The following is a 17,945-nucleotide window of genomic DNA, read 5'->3' on the forward strand; positions in this document are numbered from 1 at the left end:
TTTTATAATCACTTTGCTAGTAATTTCATAACCTTGATGTGATTTTTCAAAACTCACAACAGTCATCACTTGTAACACAGGCTATCCAATGTTCAAAACATTGGATTGTGCATTCATATCTCTAAAGAAGTCTTGCACTTGCACAATCACTGGTTCAAAAAACAAATATATTGTGAAATACCATTGAAACATTACTTTAGATCACCCACACACAAGCTACCCATAATTTCACTGGGTCATCGTTCGTACAATCATTAAATATTGTAGTACAAAATAGGTGATACATGTTTCATTATGGTACTACAAGTAAATACATCCCTGTAAAAGTACTGCAATAGTAGAGAGAATACTACAGACCAATGTGGTATAAGTATATATATATATATATATATATATATATATATATATATATATATATATATATATATATATTTATCCAGGTAAGTCGATTGAGAACAAATTCTCATTTGTAACGACAACACACACACACACACACATATACATATATATATACACATATATACATATATACACATATATACACATACACACACACACACATATTATATATATATATATATATATATATCATACCTAGAGATTGGCATGGTTTGATTTCAGTTAGTCTAATAGATGGTTTCATTTGCATATAAAGATGATATTATGGAAAGTACCCCATGCCAATCTCTAGGTATGGCGAAGGGTATGTGATGATGTGGGGGTATGGTGAAGGGTATGTGATGATGTGGGGGTATGGTGAAGGGGATGTGATGATGTGGGGGTATGGTGAAGGGTATGTGATGATGTGGGGGTATGGTGAAGGGGATGTGATGATGTGGGGGTATTTTAATGCCAAAGGCCAAGGGAACTTCATCAGGATGCATAGTATCCTGGATCCATGAAGTAACTGGCCTTTAAAAATAAAAATCTGCCGGCCTTTATGGGAATTTAACATAGGGGTGTACTTATTTATGCCCCCTGTATTTTAAGGAAGAACATTTATTTATTTACGATACATTATTCATTCACAAAGAAAATTGGTGTCCTTAAAGATTGGATTTTTCCTCATTTTTTTAATTAAGCCATTACAGTAAGATCAATTTGCAAAAGATGATTTTTTTATTCTTCTTTTTAGTCAACTTTAGCATGGGTGTCCTAATTTTTTCACGACTGTAAATTATATATCTCAATCATCAGTAGCGAGTTGGAAGAATTGGACAAGAAATTCCAAGGGCCTGAATCCATACAGTGCAATACTGTCAATACTGTAAATAGTCTGAAAAGTTGTTACATGGGACCATAGAAACAGTGTCTGGTAAACAGTAGTACAGTACAGTAAAGGTAGTACATGGGACCATAGAAACAGTGTCTGGTAAACAGTAGTACATTACAGTAAAGAATGATGATGAATTATTACATCCATAGATACTGTATTCTAATTGGTTCATGCTCCATGCTAACTGGTGACAATGAATCTCGTTATCTTGAAACTTTCATGATCAAAACATGGAATATTGTTTGTCTGTTTCCATACAACTATGCATTAAGAGTAATGCAACAGTTACTTATCATTTTGAGTAGTTGTATGGATTGATAGTTAGATGATTGTAATGAAATGAATAGACAATTATCTGAAATGTAATAGTAGTACTTTTACAGCTTGTAATAGTACTTTGATGTTGTGTCATATTGAACAAGTGATCTTTGTTAAATGAACAAATGATCTTTTGTTTATGTGTATTGTATCCAAGCAATTGAAAAAAGTGTTAGAGTTTTGAAAAATGTGTATTTTGATCATTGGTTGTGAGTTTTGTGTCTAGAGTTTTGAAAAATGACGTCAAGGTTCTGAAATTAGTAGCAAAGTGATAGTGAAAAACTGTAACTGGAGTTGCAAGTATGTCACAGTACATGTGCATGGCTGACTGAACAGTCCGCTAATCAGGTTGATTTGGACAAGGTTTATAGAACTTTCGTAACAGTGATAGTATCACAACACGTGTGTGTGTGTGTGTGTGTGTGTGTGTGTGTGTGTGTGTGTGTGTGTGTGTGTGTGGGGCCGTGCATGTGTGCATGTGTGAGTGTGGTCTAGGCACGTTTCAGATGTTATGATGATCTGTATTGACAAACCAATGGGATGTGCTTGTCTAGCTCTGGTTAGAAAGTAAAAGTCACCTGACTTGTGTGTCACAATCCATTTAATTTTGCAATAACATAATAACCTTAGTCATACTTACAGCTCATAAGGATTATACATTAGCATGTGCCCAAGCAGTCTTTTAATGCATTCTCCCCTCCTTATACCTCAACACGCATATTTTTGTCTCCTTCTAAAGCCTCATTGTGTTCACTGTCTCTTATCTTGTTTACTTGCAGTGTCTACTTCACTTGATGTGATTTATCCCCCTCTCTTTAACCCTTAAATCACACTCAGACTTACATTGTTTTACCCCACTGGAATTTTATGTCAACAAAGAATCAGACGTCATTCTTCTGAGCATCTGTTTTCTCTTTTTTTTTCATGCCAACCACTGATGATTATTGTATCACTCTGTTAACTGACTACAATACAACACTTGCCCATATAGAATTAATCTGCCTAATTCAAATACAATCTTAAATGGCATTTAATTGCCACTGTAGGTCTATATTGTGATCTTCCTTCACATTGATGGGTTGACAAGCCCTTGTGTTCACGTATCATTTTGAGTCGGTGTTAGTATATGTGTTTTTGTGTGTCTACGTTATGTCTCCCAGCATGACTTTAAGTCTCCCACTTAGCTTTGTAATTACCTTTCCAGCTTTGACTGGTAATTGGAGTACAGGAAAATCACTTCTGTACAGACAGACAGACAGACAGACAGACAGAAAGACACACACACACACACACACACACACACACACACACACACACACACACACACACACACACACACACACACACACACACACACACACTCCCAGTCTCACAGAGAGAAACAGAGACTCTTAAATGTTTTTAATTAAGTTAAACCTCAACAGTGACATTTATTTGTATTCATCTGTTATGATTTTTCGTTTATTATTTGTTGAAAGTGATCCGTTGTGCATATTGTAAGCCCCGGAGAAAGGGAAGTGACACTTTGACAGCCTGTTTGTTCTGTTGTTGACGAAATGTGCAAATACATTACTAAAGAGCAAGTGAGAGATGTCATTGTTCATGCAGGCGCACAGGAGGTAGCACTAAGTGAGTGCGATGAAGTATTTAATTGAATGTAGAAAATGGTAATTCATTTTAATTTTTTCCCCTTTTATTATTGAGTGAGTTGAAAGCAGCTTGTCAACATTTGTCACTGGGCCAAAAAGACTCAAATCTTATATGACATAATAACCCTTTACAGCTTGAAAAAGTGGCCGACCATTAAACTATAATTAATGACTTAAAGGTCCCATGGCATGAAAATTTCACTTTATGAGGTTTTTAACATTAATATGAGTTTCCCCAGCCTGCCTATGGTCCCCCAGTGGCTAGAAATGGCAATGTGTGTAAACCGAGCCCTGGGTATCCTGCTCTGCCTTTGAGAAAATGAAAGCTCAGATGGGCCGATCTGGAATCTCCTCCTTATGAGGTCATAAGGAGAAAGGTTACCTCCCCTTTTTCTGCTTTGCCCGCCCAGAGAATTTGGCCAACCCATGAGAGAGAGAGAGACATCATGGTTTGCAAACAAGCAAAGTGGCAGTTGGTCAAGGCCACACCCCCAACCTCCACCTTTCCCCCCCTCTCTCCTCCTCAATAGCATTTAAAGCTACAGACACAGAAATGGCACATACTAAGGAAAGCTCATTGTGGGACTGGCTCTAGTGGCTGTAATTCTGCACCAAGGCTGAATTTTAGAAAAGGGACTTCAGATACAGTATTAGGGGACCACTAAGGCCTATATAAAAGCATCCAAAAAGCACCATGTCATGGGACCTTTAACATCTACACATTTCATGTCAGTCTGCCACTTACTGTAAGCATGATGATTTCAGCAAGACACTTTTGGTCAGCAAAGCACTTCAGTAATTCAGTAATGCTGCCAAGCTAAATGCAAGGAAATATATATAATTATTACACCTTTCAATTTAATTTAGCATATGCACATTTAGTCATTACACACTGTAAGCAGTGGGATTACAGACTATTTTTGTAAGGACACAGGCACACAGAAAGAAAGAGCTTGTACTATCACAGCCTTGGGTTTGCTTTTTCACATACCTGAGTGCCAATGAAACAGGTTGGAGTTAGAGGAAGAGTGGAACATAAGGACTTTCTGTTTGTAACACACTGAATCCACTGTGTCTGCCTCAAGTTGCCACTCCACTTCATTGCAATCTTTCTTTCCTCTCTCTGTCTGGCTATTCTGCTTCCTACTGCCTCTTTCTCTGCTTTGGTTCACCTCATCTCTTTCTTCTTTTATGACTGTTTTATTCTCTCATCATATGCCTGTCTCAGTTTCGAGAAGCTTAAGTTTCAAAAACATTTAAGAAGTAAAACTACAAAATGTACATGTGATGTGATTATCACCTGCAATCTGTCAGCTACTCAGTGTCGCTAAACTGAGATTTATTTATATCAAGGTGTCACAAGTTCTTACTTTAATATAGATTTTGACAGACTCAAGCATGAGCATTCATCTACTCATTTCACAGTGCAGACATAGTGACACAAACTGGGGGACAGAAGAGACGGAAAGAGAAATATCAACTGACAAAAGTTATAAAACTCAAATATATTTCAATTAGAATGTCAGAGAACGTCACTTTTAATACAATTTCAACACTCATGTGCATGAAAGAAGAAGAAGAAAGCAATAAATGCACAGACAGAGTTGCAAATCAGACGCTTATTTATAGAAATTGCCACAGATGATTAGTGTTTTGGTTTGGTCAACCAGTTCCTATGGTGAATCCACATGCTCTTAAATTTACGTCTGTCTCTCTCACCAGTCTCTACACAACTTCAGGGTTGTGTGTGTGTGTCTATGTGTGTGTGTGTCTGTATGTGTGTGCAGAGAGAGAGGGGGAGACAGGGAAAGAGAGAGAGAGAGACAGAAAGAGGAAAAATACACAAACTAGATTGTGGCCATGGTCGAGGCCCTTCCTCATCTGTGTGTGTGTGTGTGTGTGTGTGTGTGTGTGTAATTTTGTGAAAGCCACAGATTATTGCACATGAAATGTTATTCATACAAAGCAGCTCTAGCGTGACTATCCCCCTGCTACAGCACTCAACAGCCTATTGGAGAAACACAACAGAACAAATCTCAGTGAAAATAAAAGTCTGCAAACCTCACAAGGGAGATTCTCCTTCACACCTCTCTTCATTTCTGACTTGACTTTTTTTTTCAAGGGAGGTGCTTGTTGTAAGTGACAATTAAAGTGTTTTGTTAATTAACAGTAAGGCTCACATATTTGTGTGTGGGGACGGTTACAGTACAGTATGACTGTGTTCTTGTGTTTCTAGAAACAATTACAGTAATAAAGTAATAGCCAACATGTCTGAGCAAACAAAGAGCAAAAAGGGAAATCAATCTTTATCTTTAACAGTATAGTACAGTTTCTTTGCACCAGAAATTTTGCCAACCAAACATTACAGTAGTGGCCGGTGGCTTTCTTAGTTAAGATACATACTGTATAGAAAAACACAAACAGATGAAGTCACATGGGCAGTGATTTGTACCTCTGGGTCCAAATGTTTTCTTTAGTTTTCTTCCCCTAAGGTTGACCTTCCCTTTCCGAACAGTACAGTCACTCACTTACTTCCCTCGTAGACTTATCTCCCCAGTGAATCACATATCCTCTACCATCAACTCAACATCTCTCAGATTTCTCTCTGCAAGTCAAACTCAGCCCAGTGCCGCTAATCATGATGGCATAAGAATGCATCTTATATTTGATTTCTGTTAATGTGGTCTCTGCTACATCCGATTTACCCTTTATTTCATGTAGATCTCTATTCATGTTTGGCCTACTGTGCCTCTTCCACCTGTGTGTTCTGAGCCTGTATAACAGATCCTGAGTCAGAGGATGATCTGGCAGTAACGGGGGAAATTACAGCCAAGGTCAGCTGATATGCCTTTTGCTCTAACTGGCATCAAGGGATTAATTATGACAAGGATTCCCTTTTGCAACATACTCCTGCTTTAACTGTTTGGATGTCCTGTCACTTAGTAGCATAAAGAAAATGGACAGAATTCACTATGCTCATGTGTGGCGCCACAGCAAATTATTTTGTGCAATCAAAGTTTCTGCTAGAATCAATAGTCGTGATTCAAATGCAAATAATCAGGAGTTGACAACAGCTGTGATTTCATTGCAGTGAGAAACACACACACACACACACACACACACACACACACACACCTACCTTGCTCTCAGTTCATCATCACAATTCATATCTGTTTCCTCCCTCTTTCATTTGTGTTCTTTTCGTTCACTTTGCTTCTACCTTCTCTCTGCGTCTCTTGCATCTCCTTTCTTCTCTCAGTGTCAGAGTTATCCTGTCCTGGCTCGTATTGTTGTTCTGCTTCTATAAGCTGGCTCTTGTAGTTTTTCTCTCCCTCTGCTCTTTTTTTTTCTTCCTAGTTGTGCTTTGTGATTTCTTCCCTCTACTGTTCTGGTTTTGTCTGTGTAATCTCTGTGATCTCTATGTCAGTTGTTTATAACTCCTAAATGTGCTACTTCCCTACCCTGACTCATTTCCCCCGAGTAACAGTGCAGAGAGAAATGTATTCATTTTCACGGTGCTCCAGCACACTTATCTTTTATTTCCCTTTAGATTATTTTTATGGCAGTTCAGCATTATCAGATGTTATATGGTGAGACGTGATAGGTAAAATGGAAAACAGTTTCCTCTGTTTTTTTTCCCTGTGGTAATGTTTTAAAGCTGTGGTTACATTTCTTTTACTATTTTCTCCTATTTTGAGTTTTACTGCCATGCTGAAAGTGTTCTTGGATTTCATATTCAAACAAAATCACTTTTTATGTTTGTATAGTAAATTGAATAATAAGTATTTCATTAGTTATTGGACCTAAGTGCCATAACAATAGCTCTCAGCTGCTGTAAAATAAATGTAAAGACCAACCTTGCACCGCCACATTGCTCGGATACAATTCTGGTAATACATTGGTGCAATAACAAATCTGTGGAAGACATTTTCTTTTTAATAAATCAGATTTAAATGTAAGCAAAGTCCTTGAATAGTAGCTAAACAAGTGGCAGTTGCTATGCAACATGCAGGTAGTAACTTTTGGGTTGGCATGCTCACATTAAAATCATGGCTAATGTGGCTATATCTGCGTGTTTGTACATTTCTAAACCAACAGTCAGTCAAAACAACAAACAGCGAGCTGTTTTATAGCAGTGATTATTTCCAGTGGTGTGTACTATACAGTTCTTAAGGTGGTGGTTCAGTCTTGCTCAAAATGAACAAGCATAATAGCATGGATGAATATTAAAAGGATTTTTCAATTTCTGATTTCCTTTAGAAGCATAAGAAATGGTCTTGCTCTGCGGCAGTCCTCCATCGCTCAATTTATACATGAGAAACATCTTTACTGTGCAGGAATGAACCATAATTCAGTCTACAACACTATAGTCTCATATTCCAAAAGAGAAGACTGAGCTGAAAGAATGGCCTCTGTAGTCTGCCTTTGACGCTTATGATGCCTTCGACTTTTTAACCCCGTCTTCCATTGGATGAAGGAGTCCCCCTCTCATTCTGTCTCCTTTTCCCATTCGCTCTCCTCCTCTGTCTGTCATGCGCCCCCCCCCATCCCATCTCTCTCTCTGTCTCATTACCTCTCTCTCACACACAATGCCTTCTTCGTCTCTCTCAGTGCCTACGGTCATTTCCAGTTGGTGATTGAACTGCCTCTGTAGCTTGTGTATGTGTTTGAAACAGGAGTGGTGGGAAAGAGAGCAAGATCCAGTGAAGAGGACAAGGCAATAGAGACTAACAGGATGAGAGAGTGGAACGAGAGAGCCATGGGGAGTGAGAAAGATGCGATTGAGAAAGAGAGGGAGGGAATTGTACAGCTAGATTGTGCCTTGATGTTGATACTGCCCCACTGACCTTCCATCCACCTGCTATTTCTTCCTTCCTTCCCTGCCTCTTTTCTTCTTCTCTTCTTTCTCTATGAACTCTGTATTAGAATGGCCAGAACTAATTAGTCTAGTGATGCCATGCTCCATTTAGTACTGCCTAATTATCTTCAGATGAGGCAAAAGTTCTTTTGCAACACAAAGTGTTTATTGATATGGAACTTTTTGAAGCTGTCGTCTATTTATCTCTCTCTTCATCTCTCTCTGAATATATCAATCTTTCTCTCTGTGCCTCAGCTGTGTAGTGTCACCCCCTTCCTCTCCTTGTATTCCTCTTTTCCACCATGTAATTTGAAGAGGGAACACAGTGAAAAAATCCCCCGGTAGTCTGACCCACCGTTGAACCTTTGCTTGCTTTGACAGATCGCTGCAACATGAGCTTTTCATTTCATCGGCGAAAACGGTCCCCCCTTTTTTTAAATGTGTTGTGTCTTTCACCGCAAATGGAAAAAGATCAAGTCCAGTGCCATTAACGTGCGTGATATGTGTGCATTGTGTGCGTTTGTCCACTTTGGTGCCATTGATGTATATGATGATCATGTGTCTCTATGCGGCCCATTGGTGAGATAAGGTTAGCTGGAGCAGAGATAAGGGGAGCGCAGAAAGAGGATCCGTTTTTGCCAGACGTGGAGAGAGGTGTCGCAGACAGTTAAAATTATTCATTTTGTCACACGTTAAACACCTCATACTGAGAAAGTACACCCTGAAACACACCTCACATGCTATCCCAATGAATGTTGTATTAGTCACCCTCTTTGACTCAGTGCAATTGTCCAAAATACAAAAAAAGAGAACCAAGACTCTAATTTGATCACACAAAACCCAAACAACTCTTTTCACTGAATTGTTGACAACTTTTATCTAATTTGATTTGATGTTAACAAATTATAGCTATGGTTTAGTTACTTAGTTGAGATTCAGTGGCTTGTTCAATGACACTTTGATTCAACACAATATGCAGTATTGAACCTGTGATCTTTTGGTTATAGGACTATACAGTTTCAACTTCACATTGGTCATCGTTATTATGTAAGGGATAATGTGGAGCGAGCGGGTCATTATTGCGAATTAAATCCAGACAGGGTTGGCGCAGCACCCCAAAGCTTATTACATGGCTATTTACTAAAGAAATCAATAATTTGACACAAAATATTGATTTAAAAATTGGTCCTCCAGAGTCTATGATCAGAACTGCGTCAATGGCAATGGTCTGTTATTCATAGCAGCGGTCTGAATAACAGACCGTAGAATGCTGTAACTGACCAAACAGAATCTTCAACAAAGCAGCGTAATAAGTAATACCAACAGCATCCTGCATCCCTGCATGCGCAAAGCTGTCAACATCATACCATACTAATTTATTTTTTGGGTGGACAACCTTTAATAATTCACATTCTATGTTTACTCATGCAAGTTCAAGGAGTTGATGGGATTACATTTAACATATTTGTACCTCGCACGATTTTACGTGACAAATAACATTGATTGATGATCTCGGTCAAGAAACAAGATGCGTCTGGGTCAAAGAAACATAGTTAGGGTTAATTAAAAAAAAAAAAAAGATCTTATCATTAAATGTTCTTATATTAAGAGATATGACAATACAGAAGTAATAAAATGGATACTATGTACAGCAAGCTGTGTTTTCAAGATGGATTGAGGGAATGTTAAATGAACTGACAGACCCCAAATGTAGCCCAAAACCAAACTTAAATCTACCAGTTGTCATACTCAAGTATTTTCTTTTAACATTACCGTGAATTACCTGCTTATCAAAAATGTTCTAATCATAATTATGATCAGTTGGTATGAGACGCGGCAAAAGGGCAAAGTGAAGCATTTTCATTATTTGTGATGATAAGGCCTATTATAAATCCTTGTCAGGGCAGCATGAACATAACAGTCCTTTTGTTGTGGACCAAATGAAAGGTTATGGCGATTGAGAGAGAAATTAAAGGTTATAAATGAAATTGAGTATTTCCTGCATGAGGGCATTTAGGAGATTGAGATTGTAATCATTACTGTTGCTGCCTGACAAAGAGTAAAAGTCTATTGTGTAACCATAATGAACAAGTAAGGACTTGACATTGCTAAGGTTAGATATATGGTAAGAGTGAAGGAAGGAGAGGAAAGGGGAGTGTGCATACAGACAGATGCATGGGATGAATGAAGGTGTGGGGGGGAGGAGATGATGGAGAGACATAAAGGGAAAAAAGGGAACAGAGAGGGAGGGGGAGATAAGAGAGAGAGCTGGAGTTTGAGAGAGTTAGGGAGCTGGCTGGCAGCAAGAACAAGCTGGTCAGGTTGACTTGAGAGGTTTCAGTAAGGTCAGTCATTTGGCACAGTTGTCTGCAACCCTGTGTCAACCCCGACTGCCGGGTCCTGCTCTCTCTCTCTCTCTCTCTCTCTCTCTCTCTCTCTCTCTGTGTGTCAAGGGAAGGTCTCTCTGTCTGGGTCGAGCCATTACTACTGACAGTCTGTATCAAGTTTTTCTCAGTTCATGGTCAGTCCCAATGTCCAGGTATTCTGCTGCTATTATGTATTGCCTGTTTAAAGAGAATTTATCACTTGATTCCAATGACTTTGATTTGTTACTTTTACTTGCATTTTATTTATTACAATGAGCCCCTGCTGTAGGGATTAGGGTTAGGGTTAGGGTTAGGGATTGGACAGATAGTCTAGCTAGCTGTCTGGATTTACCCTGCGGAGCTCTGAGGAGCAGTTAACCATAGTCCTCATAAATCCACCGGAGTATAAAATGTCAACACAAAGAAAGCCCAAGGTAACTGATATCCGGCCTAAATGAGTGAAATCCGGCAGAATTTCCGTCGGCAATGGAGCAATCCCGGAAGTGGAACGTCGTGGATGTAGACTAGTTTGATCAAGTCAAAGAAATTCTGCCGGATGCGTGTATTTTCGCCGATGTCCGTTTCCATTCGCTTTCTTTGTGTTGGAATTTTAAACTCCGGTGGATTTATGAGGACTATGGTTAACTGCTCCTCAGATCTCTGCATGGTAAATTGAGACAGCTAGCTAGACTTTCTGTCCAATCAGAGTTTTCTGTTGCACAAACAAACAATTTTTAAACGTACACGTTCCACTAAAACAACTTCCTTCCCGAGGCTATTTTGCAGATGATTGAATGAAGAGAGAGATGAACCAAGATGATTGTGATTGGTTTAAAGAAATGCCAATAAACCATAGCACATTTTTCTCACATTTCCTCCTCCACACTATGGAGGATGGTCTGGCAAAGCGAGACTAGCATTTCTTTAAACCAATCACAATTGACTTGAGCGGCGATAAGCGCCATAAGGAGCAACTGCACCTCTGCAAAATAGCCTCGGGAAGGAACTTGTTTAGGTGGAACATGTGTACGTTCAAAAGTTGTTTTAGTCGTGCAACAGAAAACTCAGATTGGACAGATAGTCTAGCTAGCTGTCTGGATTTACCCTGCGGAGCTCTGAGGAGCAGTTAACCATAGTCCTCATAAATCCACCGGAGTATAAAATGTCAACACAAAGAAAGCCCAAGGTAACTGATATCCGGCCTAAATGAGTGAAATCCGGCAGAATTTCCGTCGGCAATGGAGCAATCCCGGAAGTGGAACGTCGTGGATGTAGACTAGTTTGATCCTGAAATACCAATCAATTGTATCAGATGTAACAGATGGACATTAATGATACTGTGTTCCTATGTTGGAGTACACAGTGCTCAAGTCTTTAAACTTTTGAGAGTTCATGACCCTTTAGCCTCTTTAGGGTCAAAAGGACATGCCCAGTGGGGCCGTATGTATCTCTGTGTGTGTGTTACTGTTAATATATATGTATTTGGATGTTTCTACTTATCCGCACATCTGACATGCACTGAACCCTTAACCCCTAGCAGTACATGTTCTTGGCTCCGGACCTGCATTGCTTGGCAGGCTACTCAGGAAACAGCAATATTGTGTTTGTGTGTGTTTGTGTAACTGCTAGATGTGTGTAGTTTAGTTTGGTTTGAGTTGGATTTTTCGCCTTAAAGGAACACGCCAACTTATTGGGAATTTAGCTTATTCACCGTAACCCCCAGAGTTAGACAAGTCGATACATACCCTTCTCATCTCCGTGCGTGCTGTAACGCTGCCTGACGGCTCCAGCATTAGCTTAGACTAGCATAGATCTTGCAGGTAACTGGTTCCAACTAGCCTACTGCTCCGAATTGTGACAAAAGTAACAAAATAACGCCAACATGTTCCTACTTACATGTTGTGATTTGTAGAGTCATAGCGTGTACAAAAAACAAGGTAACATGAGACACAGCCATCTTCTAACAGTAAACAAACGGGAACTATATTCTCAGACAGGCTTGCTGCGAGCATATCACTCCGCCCAAGTACTATATTCTTCCACCTAAGAATATAGTTCCTGGTTTGTTTACGGTTAGAAGACGGCTGTGTCTCATGTTACGTTGTTTTTTGTACACGCTGTCACTCTATAAATCACAACATGTAAATAGGAACATGTTGGCGTTATTTTGTCACTTATTCGGAGCAGTAGGATTACTGGAACCAGTCACCTGCATGTTCTGTGATGGGCTGATGCCGCTGGAGCCGTCAGACAGCATTACAGCACGCACGGAGATGAGAAGGGTATGTATCGACTTGTCTAACTCTGGGGGTTATGGTGAATAAGCTAAATTCACAATAAGTCGGCGTGTTCCTTTAAAGTGCTCATATTATGCTTTTTGGCTTTTCCCCTTTCCTTTATTGTGTTTATATATCTTTTTTGTGCATGTTATAGGTTTACAAAATGAAAAAGCGCAAAGTCCACCCCAAAGTCACTTACCATCTCCAACAGAAAACACTGTTCACAAACTGCTCCAAACAGCTCTATTGTAGTGTAACGTGCGTCACTTTGTAACACACATTATAATGCTCGCCTAGCTGCTAGCGTGGCATGCCCTCATACTCTGCTTCTGACTAGCAAGCAGCGCTAGGTGAGAGGTACTGCGCATGTGCGACTCCCAACAAAGATGGAACAGAAGTGGGATGCCTCACTCTGTAGCTAAAACGGAGAGCTCAACACACAGGAGTGAAAAGAGGAGCTGCAGCAATGTGCAGTACAACAAAAATATAGTTTTTTTGGAAAATTAATCCACGTAAACCTATTCTGGTACAACCTCTAAATACAATTACAGTATGAACCTGAAAATGAGTATAATATGAGCACTTAAGAAAAATCTTCAAAAACAAACAGCAAAGCAAGGCCACATTCAAAATATATTAAAATATACATCTTGATTTGTACACAGCATGGAGGAGATACTTTTGCCTAAACTGCATTCTGCACTGTGTACCATTCAAAGCTAGTATAAAAAACTATACTTGCATTTCTGATTCTTTTTAAGTGCGATCACAGCACTACATCTGCATCACTTCTGTTCCCCTTATTCTGGCCTGCACACATATTAAAACATGTGGAGAATGCTTTTGAGTGGGTTCATTTTAGGGTCCAACACCATTGCTTTGAAACCCAGTCTCTGTTTATCTTCCAAAACTTTAAAAAGTAATGCCTCACTGATGAGTGTTTTAAGCAGGTAATCTATTACATTTAATAGATTACATTCTAAAAGTATCCATCCCAGCCTTATTCACACTATAAATGATTTCATGAGCCCTAGGCCTTGTACAGTATAAGTCTTTCATGTATAAGACTTTCAGCTGTGTGTTAGCTCTGCCAATAAGACATGCTGTTTAAGACTTGGCAGCTAGTCTGCAGCCTCCACAGTAAATGGTTTGCAGCTGACATTAACGCACAGTGGCTTTCAAAGTTTTCAAAAATGATTTTTGTTGCAGCCAAAGCGGATTTTGTGGGGTAAGGTTGCTGACCTCCACTCCGGGTGTGTGTCAGTCAGCCTGCCCCATGTTTATGACTTTGGTGCTTGGGCTTTACTAGTATTGCATTGCACGTAACTGGATGAAATCTTTTTCAAAGTAATTAAAGGGACCATTTCAAGCCTCCCGAGCCACCTTTGAAAATTTACTTCAAATGTTATGTCTTAGACCAGGGGTAGACTTTTTTTTAAAGGCAACAGCAAGACAAATTATTTTGCTTGAGCTAGCATTTATCATTTACTTTCAAAAGACTGAGCTGTAAATTACCATATGTGATGACAGCTTTTGGTCTTTGAGTTTAGCGAGTTCACTGTAAAGTCAAAGTATTTGCAAACAGTGTAACCTGCTGTTGGAGAGGACAACATGTGCGTGTTTATCAGTAGTGGCAGAACAGCCGTTCCTTTCTACCTGACAATGTAGTAACCACATAGACTTACAGACACACACACACACACACACACCCCTATTGTTTTAACAAGAAAAGCCTGCTGCGCTTGTTCTCTGTAAAATCGACAACTAATATATCAGGAAGGGAAGTCAAAATAAAGATAATAAGGATTATTGCGTATGTATGTGTGTGTGAGTGCATGCGTGTGGGAGGGGGAGAGAGAGAGAGAGAGAGAGAGAGAGAGAGAGAGAGAGAGAGAGAGAAAAGGAGGGAGGTAGGGGAGGAGAGAGCAAGTGGGGAGGGGAGGGCTGCATTTTAATTATTTACAGCTGAGTAACTGAATCTCTCTCTCTCTCTCTCTCTCTCTCTCTCTCTACCCTATAATCTAGAGTTAGGTTATAAACACAGTTAAAGTTTCCATCTCTCACACACATTCTGGGTGGCCAAACCTGTGTGTGTTTATACGTGTCTGTCTGCATGTGTGTGTTTGGCCTGTATGTCGGTTTTTGTTTGTCTATTTGCATCTCTGTGGATGAATGTTGGGTTGTTTTGTGGCAACACTGCGACCTTTCATGACCTAGATTGTGTTTATTCCACCGTACGTGACTCCGATTTGATCAAGTTTGTCTAAAAAGAAACAAATGACATCGCTATACGATGCTTTCTGTAATGTCAACTGTGGCTACTCTTACTGGCTAGTCCCTACACAGTGCCAAGTAGTTTGGGTGTCAGAAAAATACACTGCTGATACAACATGTGCAGTGCAACAACTTTGAAAGAAAACACTGGAAATCACAGGGAGAATAACACCTATAAATCTAATCAATACAAATACAGGAATGGAGTGCAAAAGAAAACACATTACGGGGTATCCGCCATCTTTATGTTATCACAGTTTTCACACCTGTACCTGTGCCTTTAAAGGAGAATTCCGGTCGATTTTAACATGTAGCTATGTTGTTTGTCGTCACGTAATGCTGTCAGTAGCGAAAAAAATGAAAATAATCGGTGTTGCCTACACTGAGTTATGGTACTGCTAGCTTTTGCACCCAGGCGGCTGAAACAGGGCAGTTTTTAAATGTGCTTTTAGCCTCTTAACATGTTTGAGATGTCATTACAAGTGCCTTGCCATGTGAACTAATTCCCTCCGAGTGAACACAGTGAATATGGCTGCAGTAGATGTGAAAGAAATGCATTTAAGTTGTGCTAATTCAGCCAGTGCACATACCTCTGTTTAGTTTTGAGACGGCAAGTCTAGTGCTTAGGCCTATACTCTGTTGCTACACAACAGAAACAACAAATATATTTATTAATTTAATGATTAAATAAGGTAATGTCTCCAAACTTACCTCAATTATAACTTGTCTCCTGCTAGTTCTACTACAGCACTTACTTTAAAAAAATAAGCATATGCCTATTTTTGAAAGTATTTTTGTATCTCTTTTCTGTGTTTTAGTTTGTAGACGGTCCCCAAGCACTCGTCTTGCTGTCTCACGACCGGAACACCGGAACTAAACAGAGGTATGTGCACTCGCTGACCTTTTATGCATTTCTTTCACATCTACTGCAGCCATATTCACTGTGTTCACTTGGAGGGAATCAGTTCACACGGCAAGGCACTTGTAATAACATCTCGAACATGTTAAGAGGCTAAAAGCATGTTTAAAAACTGCCCCGTCTCAGCCATCTGGGCGCGAAAGCTAGCAGTAGCATAACTCGGTGTAGGCAACACCAATTATTTTTGTTTTTCCTCGCTACTGACAGCACTACATGACAACAAACTACATAGCTACGTGTTGAAATCAACCGGAATTCTCCTTTTAAGTAATGTAATAAAATAATAAAGTATTGGATAAACTCACTGACTTGCATTCACATTAAGATCATTAGTCTGTAAGGCTCCTTTTAAAGAAGCATTATGTTTCAATGTGTTGTGACACTTAAAATATGATGCTTTGTTGATCCCTGTGCTTATATTCTGTTTTTATTGAGGTCAAAGGTCGAGCTTAGCTACAGGAACAGCACCACCGCAGCCGGGACAGGCAGAGGGTGTCACAATATAACCCTTCACTGGCTTTTGTTGTTTACATATAAATTATGTTTGCATGGCTAATGAATGCTTGGGATTGGCTTTTGATTTTGCTCTCGTGCTCTGACCACAAGTAGTATTCTGTTTATTCAAGCCTATGATTAAATCCACCCGTCCTAATTGAGATGCTGTATTTTTGACCCATTTCCAAACCAAAAATGGAAAAGATGCTGATTTCTTCTGTCCTTCAATAATGGCTATTTTAACATAAATAAAAAAAGGGTATAATTCATACACCAAATGTATTATTTACATTTGGAACATACTTGGTAACAAGAATTCAGATTTAGAATTCAATGATTTAGTTGAAACCCCACTGTGTTGCACAATATCAGCTGTGTCAGTGATTGAGTATGGTCTCGCTACACCACACATACACCCTAGGATAGGAGAAAAAATGCTTTGGCTTATTTGCGTTTCTTAAAACCAATCACAATTGTCATGGGTGGTGCTAAGCTCTGGACACAGGGACGGTGGCTCTGCAAAATAGTTTAGGGAAGGAACTTGTTTTGGTGGAACATCTGCACATAGGGAGGCGAGCTCTGAAATGGCAAATTCCCCAAAAAAAAAAAAACACCACTTAAAATATTAAATGAAAAAACTGACCAGCAGAAGTTTTTTATCTGTGTCTTTAGCTTTCACATGGTCCCCCATTGTCGCAGCCAAGGAGGACACAACCACCTACGTGGCATTTTCATGCCATGTCTCTTGAATTTAACGTTGCGTGCTAGCCCTGCTAGCTCACTGCAAACAATAGGCCAAGCTTGGAAAATAAAACTTGTTTTAATGCCCAATGGGCAAACATGCTAGCACATCCCTGTTAGATAGTAAATGCCGTAAACATATTTTTCTTTACAATCATTCACCGAAAGAACAAAACAGGCCTGCCTATTGCACAATCCAAATTTTTTGATGAATGAAGGTGTGCTGCCATTTGCAGCATGTAGCTTGCTAGCTCAGAGGTTGTTGTTGTTTCTGTAGCAATGGGGTTTGAGAATGGTAACACGCAGATAGCAGAAGCGTAGGGGTAATGCCTGAGTTTCAAAAAGTATTTACCTGTTTTGAGGAACATGGTAAACCTTTTAAATGTTTTATTTTGGTATATTTTAGCCTTTGCTAGAAGTTTTGCAACGTGCACTTTTGTCTGTTTGAGTGACAATGCATTCATCATTGGATGACACTATGCTTCCCAGTGTCAGCTTGGCTACTGTATGCAATGTTGTTCAGTTGTTGGAGTAAGAAGCTTTGATTTTTGTGCAAACCAGAGCTCAGTAAAACAGCTGCCAGGTTTTATGGTGTCTCTGGATTACCAGCTCTGCTCAGTTTGAATAAAACAACAGTCATAGTTCCAAAGTCATTGCCTTTCGGCGAAATTCTGGGTTGAAATTGGTCACAGGTGGCCAGCTCTTAGGAAATGGAAGCCTAAAATGTTAAGATGAAGATAAGATAGCTTAAATATTAATAATTTAAATAG

The sequence above is a fragment of the Perca flavescens genome, chromosome 6 (genome assembly GCF_004354835.1).
Source record: "Perca flavescens isolate YP-PL-M2 chromosome 6, PFLA_1.0, whole genome shotgun sequence".
In the NCBI taxonomy this organism is placed as follows: Eukaryota; Metazoa; Chordata; class Actinopteri; order Perciformes; family Percidae; genus Perca; species Perca flavescens.